Source organism: Lissotriton helveticus, chromosome 1_1 (genome assembly GCF_964261635.1).
Source record: "Lissotriton helveticus chromosome 1_1, aLisHel1.1, whole genome shotgun sequence".
Classification (NCBI taxonomy): Eukaryota; Metazoa; Chordata; class Amphibia; order Caudata; family Salamandridae; genus Lissotriton; species Lissotriton helveticus.
In genome coordinates, this window is record NC_136057.1 from 984,392,945 (window position 1) to 984,406,265 (window position 13,321).

Consider the following 13,321-nt stretch of genomic DNA (forward strand, 5'->3'; position numbering starts at 1 on the left):
TATCCTATGAGGGAAGTGTACCCTCTTTTCCATCCAACGATTCCTGAAGTGTTAGATGGAGGGGGTTAGGTAACCAGACCACGTGTAGAGGCATGTTTGCAAGAACAGTTGTTCTATACCACTTGGAAGCGGAGCAAGGTTCTTACCTTGAAATCCCAACTCCCTGACCCCCGAAAAAACCCTACGGCTTATTATAAAGAATTGACAGAAGCCGCAAATTCAGCCGTTATGACTTTAGCTGACATTGAGTTATTTTATGGTCTTCTGATTCCAGTAGATATATGGAGACAGGTGCATGATTCAGATCATGCTGCTGAACTTGGAGGGACCTGGGATCAGATTAAGACATGGGACAAAGATCGAAAACCGGCGACAAGCCTAAAGACAAGATTTGAGCTATTCCCGCTCGAATCATTACATATATGCAAACCCTTATTCCTCCACAAAAGGTGGATTGGGATTAGTTAACAGCTTGCAATGAAAAGAAGGATGAAAATGTGTCTGATTTCTTTACTCGCTCTGAGAAAGTGTTTATTGACTTCAGTGGACCAGATTTGTCCACAGAAGGTGGCATACGATTATTTGTAAATAGATTTGTCACTAATTTGTTACCAGAAATAAAGACCCGTTTACAGGCTGCTGAAAGTACTTGGACCACTTCAACTCCCTCAGTTATTCTTAGCATGGCTCAGTATTATGAACATCGGGAAAATGAGAGCAAGGATAAGTCGGATAAAAAGGTTAAGGAGTTGAAAACCCGAGTACTGCTACAGCAAGTCAGCAGAGGGCAAAACGGTAGAAGGGGAGGAACGGGCTCCTTCCCAAGAGGCGGAATGATGAGAGGAGGAGGAGGTCAGGGACCTAATATAGGGATTAATCAGTGTTCTAATTGTAGACAGGAGGGACACTGGCGATCCCAGTGTCCATTATTGTATGGACGGGGTGGTTTCAGTTGAGGACGGGGAAGAGGAGGTACTGATCGGAATAGTATGAGACGTGGTGACAGGTCCAGCGATGAGTCAGGAAAGAATTATTTTGATGATTTTCAAGGAAGGCAATACTATAATGAGGATTATCGAGAAGACGGATATGTAAATGTAAATATAAATGTTTTTGAGCTTGTAAAGCGCACTGCTACCCGTCCATAGGTCTCCTGGCGCTGTATAACTCTGGGGAACCCGTCCTGGCTTTCCCTGTGGGATGGTCCCTTGCTGGGAGTCCCCAAGGTGGAGCCAGGCATCCCCGGAATTGGTGGGGCCATTGTGGAGATTAGGCAAGCTAATGCCCAGAGTTGCCGAGTGGAACCCCTGATTAGAGTAAGCACCGAAGCGAGAATTATCGAGTCCACTGACCAAGATCCACGACCCTGTTGTGTCGGGAATTGAACCCTGGTCCCGGGCCGACTTCTGCTCTCGGGCCTGCCGCCTCTAACCGGTGAGCAACACTACTCCACTATGATGGGCACAATTATGCATGAGACAGCCATGGACAGTGCAGGGGCCATATATAAGTACCAGTTGACCAGCAGGGGCCTTATGTACAGGGGCAATTGATGGGGACATCTGAGACGTTTTTGGTGGATACTGGAGCAATGAATAGTTCTGTTGCTCATACATTGGTCCCAGGGGCTGCTCTGTCTGGGCAAAATAACGTATTGGTGGGATTTTCAGGAATCCCCATGGTAAGCCCCGTTTCAAAGCCACTTCCCTTTACTATTGGCCCTGTTACTGTGGACTCACCATTCTTGCTTACTTCTAGTTGTGGCGAAAATTTGTTGGGATTGGAAATACTAAAAAAGTTGCATGCTCGTATTTATTGTTCTTCCGATGGTGTGTATCTAACATTTCAGCCTCCTCTTGAACGTATGTCGCAATGTTTAGTCAAAAATGCACCTCTCCCTCCTGAATTTTCAGATATACCCCACACTCTTAGGGCAAAGGGAGACACGGATGTTGGATTGTTGAGAATACCCTCTGTATCCATAACTTTAAAACCAAACGTACATCTACCGCGTATTCCCCAATATCGAATTTCTCCCGAAGGCGAGCAGGCTTTATTGCATGTCATCCGTGATTTAATTATGAAGGGAGTGGTAGAAGAAACGGCTGCAAACATTTGTAACAGCCCCATTTTACCGATTTTGAAAAAGGCCCCTCTAGATGGTGACCCTGATTATAAAGATACTTATCGTTTTGTAATTGACCTCAGAGAGGTTAATAAAATAGTGATTCCTCAATACCCTGTGGTCCCGGATATCACTGCTATCCTGAATATGATTCCCCCTACTGCCCAGTATTTTTCAGTAATAGATTTAAAGAACGCTTTCTTTAGTATCCTGATCCATCCTGACAGCCGTCATATTTTCGGATTCTCATTATTTGGCCGAAGCTTCAGATTTTGCCGTGCACCTCAAGGCTATACTGAAAGTCCTAGTATTTATAGCCAAGCCCTAAAAGCAGTATTAGATGAATTAGTCCTACCTCCTGGTAATGTTCTCATCCAATATGTGGATGACATCCTAGCGGCATCAGATACGGCAGATGGTTGTAAGGAAGCCACTGTTAAATTGTTGCATCATTTGGCAGCTAATGGTAATAAAGTGTCCTTGTCCAATTTTCAGTATTGTCGACAGGAAGTGACCTACCTTGGTCATTTACCGTCGAAAGCGGGGAGAAGACTAACTCCTGAATGGATAACTGTTATTACTAACATTTCTGTGCCCCGTACTCAACGTGATGTTCATACTTTTCTAGGCATAACCTCTTACTGTCGCCAATGGATTCCTAATTTTTCTCTTCTGGCTAAACCTTTGTTGCATTTGGTTACTAAACATGTGCATGAACCCTTGCCCTGGACTGTTGAATGTCAGGATGCTTTTAATTCTTTAAAATCTGCTCTTTGCTCTGCACCCGTTTTGGGTACTCCGGACTACCGAAAATCTATTGTACTTTATGTGCATGAGGTGGACGGGTGTTCTCTTTCAGTGTTAACCCTGAGTTTTGGCGGTAAGCAACGACATTGTGCATATTTTTCAGCAGTATTGGATAATGTTGCAAGGGCCCTTCCTAGCTGTTTAAGGGCCACTGCTGCTGTGGCGGTGGCCATTCGACAGTCGGAGGGGATTGTTTTAAATACTGATCTCACAGTGATGGTACCGCATGCTGTGGACATATTACTGAATCGAACAAAAACTCAGCACCTCATGAGTGCACGATTGACTGGTTATGAATGAACTCTATTTGCACCCCACATAAAAAATAAAAGATGTGCCACTCTGAATCCAGCCACGTTACTACCCCTCCCTTCGAGTGATCAAAAGGACGATGTCCATGATTGTATATTTCGGACTGAAGAAGAAACGAAGGGACGTGTAGATCTCACTGACTCTCCTTTATCTGACCCACTAGGGGAGTTGTATGTGGATGGCTCTTGTTTTAAGTTACCAGATGGCACGACAACAGCTGCTTAAGCTATAACCACCCTTAGAACAGTAGTAGAGACAGCTCGGGTTTCTCAGCATTCAGCACAAGCAGCTGAACTAATAGCATTATTAAGAGCATGTAAACTGAGCGAAGGTTTAAGAGTAAATATTTTTACAGACAGCCAATACGCCTTTGGCGTGGCCCACAGTTTTGGGCGGCTGTGGAGGGAACGAGGATTCCTTACCTCCCATGGTCAAAGAATACAACATGGCCCTTTGATTGAAAGATTGTTAAATACTCTAACTTTACCAGAGAAGGTGGCCATCATTAAGTGTAGTGCCCACAAGAAAATTATTGACACTACAGGAGAGGGAAATGCCATTGCCGATCAAGTAGCGAAAGAAACAGCACAAACTAAAACGTCCACAATGTTCCCCAGTGTAACAACCCGATGGATGGCGGAGACTACAGTATTTGAATACCATTGAAAGTGTTAGAGAATTGCAGAAAGAAGCCACCCCTGATGAATTATTAAAATGGGAACAGGAAATAGGGCGGTTATACAAAAATGATTGCTGGATTGATTTGACTGACAGACAGAGATGGCTATTGCCTAATGCCCTGGCGTACGCAGTAGTAGTGATGGCCCATGGCACTGCCACATTGGAGCAAAAGGTATTTGTGCATTATTGGACCCAGTGTGGAACATCTCGAATATCCCCAAGACGGCTGCCCATGTGGTTAAATTATGCATGGTTTGTTACAGCATAATCCCAGGGGGAGAGAGACAGTTCTTAGTGTAAATTTTGCACCCCCTTCTTTGCCATTTGAAGTGCTACAGATGGATTATATTCAATTTGATCGACTAAACAATCTTAAGTATGTGTTGGTGGTGGTCTGTGCATTTAGCAAATGGGTTGAAGCATACCCCACCAAAGATAATACTGCTTTGGCAACTGAAAAAGCCCTGATTAAAGAGTTTCTGCCTCGATTTGGTTTGCCCCGAATTATATAGACGGACAATGGGGTACATTTCAATGCAGAACTCTTTAAATATGTTTGTAAAGGATTGCAAATAAAACAGAAATGTCATGCACCACGACACCCGCAATCTGCAGGACTGGTTGAGAAATATAATGGCATATTGAAATTAAAGATGGCAAAGATACAAGAGAGTACAGGTTTGAGTTGGCCTGACGTGCAGCCCCTAGCATTAATGTCAATAAGAGAAACCCCCATTCTCGGGCTGGGCTGTCACCCTACGAGGTTGTTTTTGGTCGGCCAGCCAATGTGTGGGGTATCCCAAGGCCTAGATCTTTTTGTGATCTTGATTATCCTATGATGACAGATTATCTGTATGCTTTAACTAAAGATCTGCGTTCCATTCATCAACAGGTGTCAGCAGTATTGGGACCACTGCCGGAGGGTCCCAGACATCGTTTGGAACCAGGACAGTGGGTCCTTGTGCGAAATTACCAACGGAAATCGAGTCTAGAACCGAGGTGGAGCCGTCCATACCAGATTCTTTTGGCCACCTGAACAGCAGTGAAAGTGGATGGGAAAAAACACTGGATACACATTTCACATTTAAAGAATCTACCCCTACCGCTTCATTCTGATCAACAGAACCGGGACGGAGTTCTGACACAAGAGGGAGAACGAAGGTTGAGTTTTGTGCCTTTCTCGCATGCCATTGAAATTGGGCAAGAGGAAGGATTGTTGCTGCCACAAGGAGACGAATCAGCCTCAGTTTCTGAAACTCGTGGTAAGGCTGATCCCCCTGAGGCTTCTGAAAAACGTGTTGCACCAAATGTCCCTGCTGCTGTGTTGTTCCATGACCAGGAGCAACCTGGCCTTCTTCAATACAATTTACGGCCCCGAAAACTACGCAATACCCCAGTTTCTGATTGTAGGAGACAGGGAAAGACTTGAGTTGTAGGGTTGAAGATATTTATTTTCTGGGGTATTGAGCAAGACACTGGACTGAACCCGTTGAGAGCTTGGAACTGACACATTGCTATGTTCAGAAAGAAAGACTGTGTTACATAAAGGGCCTAAATTGCAACGGTGAAATTACAGTGAAGATTTTTTCTGTGGATGAATAATAAGAGCCTGCCTGTGAGGCTCTAGACGGACACAGGGAGAAGAAACCCTCTGGCAGTTGGCTAGCACCCTTTTCTGAGTTTAGTTTGGACTTTTAGTTAGAATGTATCCCTTTGCCCGATTTGCCCTTGAAGACGAGAGACCTCTTGCTCCCAGACCTTTGCTCGAAAATGTCCCCATGTTTTCCGGTTGGGCTACCAGAGTAAAGATAGCCTTTGTAATAACTATCACAGTAATTATGATAATATTAATGAGCGTGTTTATGTATTTGGAATTTCAATACCCTATGCATAAGGTATTAAGTACCACCATAGCCCCACCCAAGCATTTCTTTTATGCCTTACCTCCCCACAAAGAGCGACATCGAGAAACCTATGCTAAAAATGTGTTCATAGAAATGTTGTATGAAGCTCATAGCACTACGAATAAGACAAACTGTTGGGTATGTGGCCTTTTGCCATCTGTGATGCATCGCCATGATTTATTCATTTCTTTACCATTATCACACTTAGCGAGCTGTGAAGCCTGGTTTCAGTTATTAACTCTCATGTATTTGTATTATGTAGCCGATCCCAAAAGATACACTGAAAAAGATTATGAAGCAGTTTCTATCCTGAATAGTACTGCTTCTTTTTGTATACAAGGGCAAGGGCAAGGTCATGTTAAAGTAGGAGATAGTAGATGCAACTATACCTACACTTTGCATACCAGCAGCACCCGCCTTTAAAACTCCACCTAATGTGTATTTTGTATGTGGTGAGAACGCTTATACTTGGCTCCCCAGAGGTTGGGCAGGGCGATGTTGCCTGTCCTTCCTTTACCCCCCGGTGTATATATCCCCTTCTAATTATCACAAGACACACCAGCTGACTAAACGAAGTTCAGATCTTTACCGAGTTAGCAGAAGTGTTGATACTAAAGGCACTGATCAGACTGACACAGCTTCTCAGCAGTTTGTAGATATAGCAAAGGGTCTCTTTCCTATCTGGGGTCCTATTTTTACTAGTAGGGAAGTTAGATGTCTCTCTAGAGTGGTGGAAAATGTAGTTCAAACAACTACTGGGATTTTGACTAACCTGACTGTAGAGCTTCAGGCTACGAGGCTTGTATCGCTTCAAAAGCAGATGGTGCTTGACGTCATCCTAGCTGATCGAGGAGCATGCCGTGTAATGGGCAGCTCCTGCTGTGTATATATTCCAGATTCCGCTCCAACCATACATTTGGCCATTCAGAAATTACATCGCTTGGCTGCAGAAGTCCATGCGGACACTGGTACTTGGTCCTTGACCGGGTGGTTTTGGGACCTTCTCTCCACATGGGGCTTGAAAATGTTCATGATTTTGGCTGGAGCACCTGGAGTGGTGTTTGTCTGTTGCCTGTGCCTTCATTGTGGGTGGGCATGCTACTCCTATTGTGCTACCAAGCTCACTTCCTCTCTGACTGTTTCAAGACAGGTGAAAATAGAGAAGCAGTTAGCGCAAAAGGAGTTTACTGACGCCATGCAAATAGATGGAGGTGTGTTCTTGGATTAGGAGACATGTTATATTATGTATTGGCTATATCATGCCAAAAGGGCGGTCTGAAGGAATATAAAATCGATATTATATAATATTGTCGTAATGTACCCAATATATCCCCCATGTAAATAGACCCATGTATATCCTAAGAATTGGGCCTGAACTGAACAAACGCCATCTTGGTTTCATTTCCCGGGGCCTCTTTTCATTAGTTAGGAAAACACGTGACATGCTGCTGAGAGGAGAGCCTGAAAGGTCGGCCCGGGCTATGAACAGACCATTGATTCTAACTTAGGAAACTCAAGGTCGCATCAGTCTTTCTTTCTAGGATGAGCACATTCTTGCAGGTGCCATGCCTGTACTCCCGTGCACCAGAATGAAAGGGAGGCACCTTTACTAACCTACCCCCGGAATAACTCGAGCTGAGTTTCGAATCAATCAGTTGTGCCTTATATGGGTTTTCCTGTTGGTTTCTCATGAACTGGTACTTTTCCATGTATGGGGTTTCTATGAGGTATACCGAAAGTATTTAAGCACTATTTTGAATGTAATCCAGGAGTCTCCTCTGCACACCTCTGAGATCTGAGGCGAGAGGGAGGCTCCCCTTTATAGGGCGCTTTTGCAAAATAAACATTGAACCTTCTCCATTGCCGGCTGACTTATTCTTGGTAAATAAGGTATATGGGCTATTGGTAAGTATAGCTCTATGGTATATTTTTTTGGTACTTCAGTCTACGTTCAAATAAACACAAAACCACACAGCACATTAACAAACACATAGATGAGCACACATTGACATTCACACCACCTACTGACATACATTCACAGCATACCAAAGAAGTCATGATCAAAAATACATTACAGATACACGGTTGTATAAACTCACATGTCCACAGACAATGAAGCAAGAACTTGGACACACCATTGCCCTTAACACAATACAAATCTGAATGATAGTTGCATTCATGGAAAGACTCTCAGGTACCGAGAAGCACCAACACGCCCATTGACAGAAAGACATATAAAAGAAATAGATGAAGGGTATAAAATAGTTGGTCCACAGAAGTGTTTCCAAGAAATGTAAAGTGCAGTTTTAAATCCTAATGAAAAACTCAAAGCACAAGATTCTGTTTAATATTTTCAGAGTTGAAGCATGGACAAACCTAAGTGTGAGGCAAACATGAAAGTATCTAATACTAATGGGGTTGAACTATAATGAGTAGGAGAAATTGTGCAAAAATACATAATTTCATGTAAGATCTGATATTTTTGGGTGGCAGCACTTACATCACAATTACCATCATATTCTACATAGGGGTTAACTTCTCTTCTAGGCACTATACAGTGTTCTTGTAGAATGAAGTGGGCTGGATGGAGAGCAATAATGAAACCATCACTGTAAGAGAGAGATTTTCAAGAAAATTAGAAAACTATTCTTGGAACTGCCATTTTAAAACTGAGGCAAGGTAAGAAAGCACTAGAAAGTAGTTGTTTTTATAGCGCCAAAATGAATTTAACAATTTGCTATAAGTCAGCAAATGAAGAGCAATAAATAAGATGTCCATCACAGATATTAAAAGGAGGCATAACGAGGACAAAGATGCATGCTTAGTATAGACAACAAAACGTAAAACACGAGGATTCGTTATTAAATGTAAAGGAGAATTGGATGTAGTGAAATTTGGTAGATGTGGCTATAGTTTCACTGTGTGGTTCAAAAATTGCTTATGTCGCCATGTTAGCAAATATTCAAAGTATTGTACTTGTAAAACAATGTATCTCAGGGAGGGGTTTTTTCGAATCCAGAAGAATGTTTTTCCCTTCTTCAAAAACAGTTCTAAGATGATGAGAACAGCTAGATGTTACCAATTTGTAAAGCTAATGAGCTGTAAAACTAAATGATAGCACATGTTTCATTTGAAAACCCTACAAAACAAAAACAATTATTTAGAAAATGCTGTTAATAGGTTTTATTCTCTTTCTCTTTTTTTTACAGGTATCATTCGCAAAGAGAAGATTGAAAATACAGAAGCAAGTGGGAGATAGAGGGAAAGCAAACATTATGAGTAAAATTAACCATTGGACCCCAGGATAAATATTTATAACAGAAGTATTAGACATGGTAAAAACAGGCACATAGTACAGAAACTAAAACAAAAAGTAAAAACTAGAACTTAAAAAAAAACAGAAAATACCCGGGTACACATCACCATATACGTGTTATATGATTTATGAAATGTATTTCAATAAAAAATATACTCATATATATTTGTATGTACAGAGGTGAGCAGCACATGACAAAGTGTACTGAGGCTAGACTAAACATCACTGTTGATGCATTTCAGAAAATGGTGATTTAGTGAAGGCTCCAGTCCCAAACGTTTGACTCACAGCTGCTCCAGAACTATAATGTAAGAAAAGCCTTCCCAATGGCAATGTTCCCGCTGTCGAAAACAATTGTGCTTACGTGGGGTACTTGAATCACTACAAATGAACAGCATAACAGTTAACCCAATATGTATATGGAGCATAAAATGCTTCCAGTTTACATGTATGAATGTGTTTTTTTGCTGTAATGTAATAATGCTGCAGGTCTCTACAGCATGTAAATATATAGGGCCTGATTTACAATATTTTGACGCACGGCAGGGCAGTAAGCGATCCAGCTATGCTGGCCTGTGTCAAAAGAAAAGGGCAGGAATCTACAAGATATGGCACATTCCCGTCCTTTTCCACTGCGCTGGTGCATAATGGGCTGCCGTACGCCAATGCAGGCCCCCATGCACCATAATGCAAGGGTATCTGTGTTGTAGGGGTGATTATTTTTGTGCAGGAAGGGATACCTTCCTGCACTAAAACAATCACGAGAGGTGTTTTCCTCTAGAAAAAGAAAAAACGGGGAGAAATAAAGATATTTGTACTCATTACACCTCCTTACGCCACCCCTGAGAAGGTGTAGGAGTCTGAATTATTCCCAGGTTTACAAAACCTTTAAAATCTGGGAATGTGTCAGGTTCCATTGATGTTGTGTGGGAATACCCAAAGCAACACCCATGGGGCACCACTTTCACCCACAGCAACACCGATGGGATGCCCCTTTTAGACAGCGCAATATGTGAAAGGGGGCCACATTTATAAGGTCATGAAAAGCCACGCATGGTGGCTTTACGTGTCCTTGTAAATATGGGCAGGCACACTGCGCTGCCGGCGCGTCAAAAAAGTGAAGCACCAGCTGCACAATGGACTTGTAAATAAGCCCCATTGTGTTTTTTATGTCTGTCAGCCTTAGGGTGGTCCTCCCCCAAATTTGCCTTGCTTCTCAATTTTTTGCTGATCTCGTTTTTGCACACAGTAGGACTCTGCACACTTTACCACTGCTAACCAGTGCTAAAGTGCGTGTGCTCACTACTTAAAATAGGGTAACATTGGCTTTTACACAAATGGCACAATTTAATTTACTCATAAGTCTTTAGTAAAGTGGTACTACAAGTGCCCAGGGACTGTAAATTAAATGATACCAGTGGGCCTGCAGCACTGATTGTGCCTCCCACTTGGTAGCCCTTTCAAACATGTCTCAGTCCTGCCACTGCAGCTTGTGTATTCAGTTTTAAACTTCCATTTCAACTTAGCAAAAGAAACCCTTTGCCAGGCCCAAACCTTCCTTTTTAATACAGATACGTCACCAATAGAGTAAACCTTGAACAGCCCACAGAGCAGGGTGTTTAAAAAGTACAACAATTGCTTTTAGGTTTTAGAAAGTGTACTGAAAGTTAGTTTTCCCTTGAGTAAAAATGTAAAGGATATTAATGTTGCTGTGTGAGGTTGGGTGTTGATTAAAACACCTTTCAAGGTTGTGAAAGGGGATTCTACGTTTTTGTTACTAGTCAAAGTAATTCAGGTGAGTAGAACTTCCGTTCTTCTGCACAGCAAAGGGTGGTGGAACAAAAGTAGTGTAATTCCAATTTCTGAGGAGTAAGCCAATAGTTATCAAAGTACATGCAGCTGCCATCTGTGTAGGTAACAGCGGTGGGGCGGTGTAAGGGGGGATTTCGAGAGACGATGCAGCTGGAAAATTAATTATTTATTACATTTTCCCTCTGCACCGTCCCTCGAAATCCCCCCTTACCCGGCCCCACAGCCCCACCGCTATTACCTGCAAGGACCGTGACTGAGTACATGTTCTGATTTGGATACCAGTAATTCAATGCTGACAATGGATTTTGAAAATGATTGAAGGAGGAAATATGGTGGAGGTAGTGGTTGCCAGGTTCCAGTCTCCTCTTCAGGTGTAGTGTAGCTCCTATTTTCCCAATAGGCTCTGCGCATTGGAATAGTACCTACAGCAGTAAAGGCCTAGGCCAGACGTTAACTAGGTCTACTACTGTCGATACTAGACTTAATTTTTGGGTTTGCCAGCTAAGCTCAGAGTTCGCTAGAAACTTTCTCGAATGTTCAAGGAAGGATTAACTCCCCTGATTAGACAAGAAGGGATTTAGTTTCTGACAACCATAGAACATGACAACTTTGCTCTCCCCTAATCAAGAGTCAATCTCAAGAGTCGTGTGAGCACAAGGCAATTATTTTACTCAGTCAGTATGTGCATTCTTAGTCTCATCAGAATGTAGAGAAAAGGAAGAGACGGGCGTGTTCAATAAAAAGGTGTTATTTATTGATCAGTCTCTTTTCTCATACATGAGAAGTGGATCGATATTATTGCAATACTTATAGTTAAGTAAAGTGCATACATTAAAAGCAATAGTATAAAATAATACTGTAAAAACATTGATATGGTTTCTGAGCCATATGATGTTTAAAATGATTAAAATATATTTACATACACATATACATTTGACTAAACGTACTCAACTGGTGTTTCTAAATACGCCTACCCCGTGTACCTGACCTAAGTCTAATGCGTGGGCGGGAATAGAAAGTTACAGTTTAAGTTAAGTTTGTTTTTGCCAAGTGAATAACTAAAGAATTCTCTGTGAGGGGTTATTCAGTTCTGTACCTGGAATTTAGGATGGATGAGGAATGGTATCTCTTTCTCTGCTCTCGATATTCCAGGCTGCCTGCGAGGGCTACCCGGAGGCGCCGGTGCTGGGTCTCTCGGCTTGAGATAGCAGCGCGTCTCTCAGCGCGTCAGGAAGGCGGGGCTGCTGCCAGCGGGGTCTGCTTCTGCTCTCGGCTTCGGCAAGTATGGCTGCTCCGTCTTGTCACCACGCATGTGTTTGCATAGGGCAAGGTCGGCAATATTTATACCTTAAAGGTGCCGGGATTGACGTAAGGATGGACATAGGTACGTCAATAAAGATGTCATACGACTTGCTCGTTAGCACATTCTTTACTAAAGTTCTCTGTGAAATCAAAACAATGGCCGCACGGATTATCCAGGTTGTCATAGGTTTGATTTGTTATGAGAACGTCGTATGCCTTATCAGGGGCTGGAGGAATGTCGCTTGTCTAATTAGATCTCAAGCGTTATGACCTAATCAGATAACACGTTCCTGTGCCGTAGTGTGACTGCGTCAGATAACGGTATCTGCATCATGGGGGATTTCTTGCCTCATGGGCTGACTGTTAGTTAACTAGATAGTTAGTTTAACCAGAATAGGGTCAGGAATAGGGGGATCGATTCAGAACCTATAGAAATACACGACACCCACTCCACGCTAACTATGGTCATATCTACTAATCTATGCATAGTATAACATAGTACAACATACTATAGAGTATAGTGTATACCTTACCACCCCAAAATACATAAATGCATTTCGAAATTTTCAAATATACTGAAAAATTGCAGTCATATATATTGTATGCACTTAAGCTATGAATTAAATGCAAAAGTAAACACGCATTGTTATGCATTATTGCTTTTTGGTATATGAGAAATACACATGAAATGGCTCTTAATATGGCTATACAGAAAGGAAGTCCGAGACCATTTCATCACATAATAAAATATTTGTGAACCTACCAGCGGGCAGCTAAAGTCTATATAAAGTATCTAAAAATAGAAAACTTATTTCTCTAGGAATAGTTTCTTACTTTAAGCAGAAGATCAGTGTCCCGGGAAAAAATATGTAGAAAAATATTTTAGGGGCTTGCTGAAAAAATCGCTGTCCGTGAACTGGATTGTAATTGTTCATGTGACTTTATTTTTAAAAGTTGAAGGCCGAATTCAGGGAACGCCGTGTGCGAGTTTACTCAAAAGTCTCTATTTCTGTTCCGGAGAGAACATCATATCATTCAGGCTTTCGAAAAAACTGTCAACAG

The 13,321-nt window shown here is 42.2% G+C and overlaps 1 long non-coding RNA gene across 2 annotated transcripts in view; it reads left to right on the forward strand.

Annotated features, from left to right (window-relative positions):
- Positions 1 to 13,321, forward strand: part of LOC144771604 (uncharacterized) — a 120,660-nt gene that overhangs the window by 12,456 nt on the left and 94,883 nt on the right. For both annotated transcript variants that reach the window (XR_013599385.1, XR_013599387.1), the window contains exon 2: positions 9,039 to 9,164. This is a non-coding gene — a long non-coding RNA (uncharacterized LOC144771604). The remainder of the gene's footprint in view (positions 1 to 9,038; positions 9,165 to 13,321) is intronic.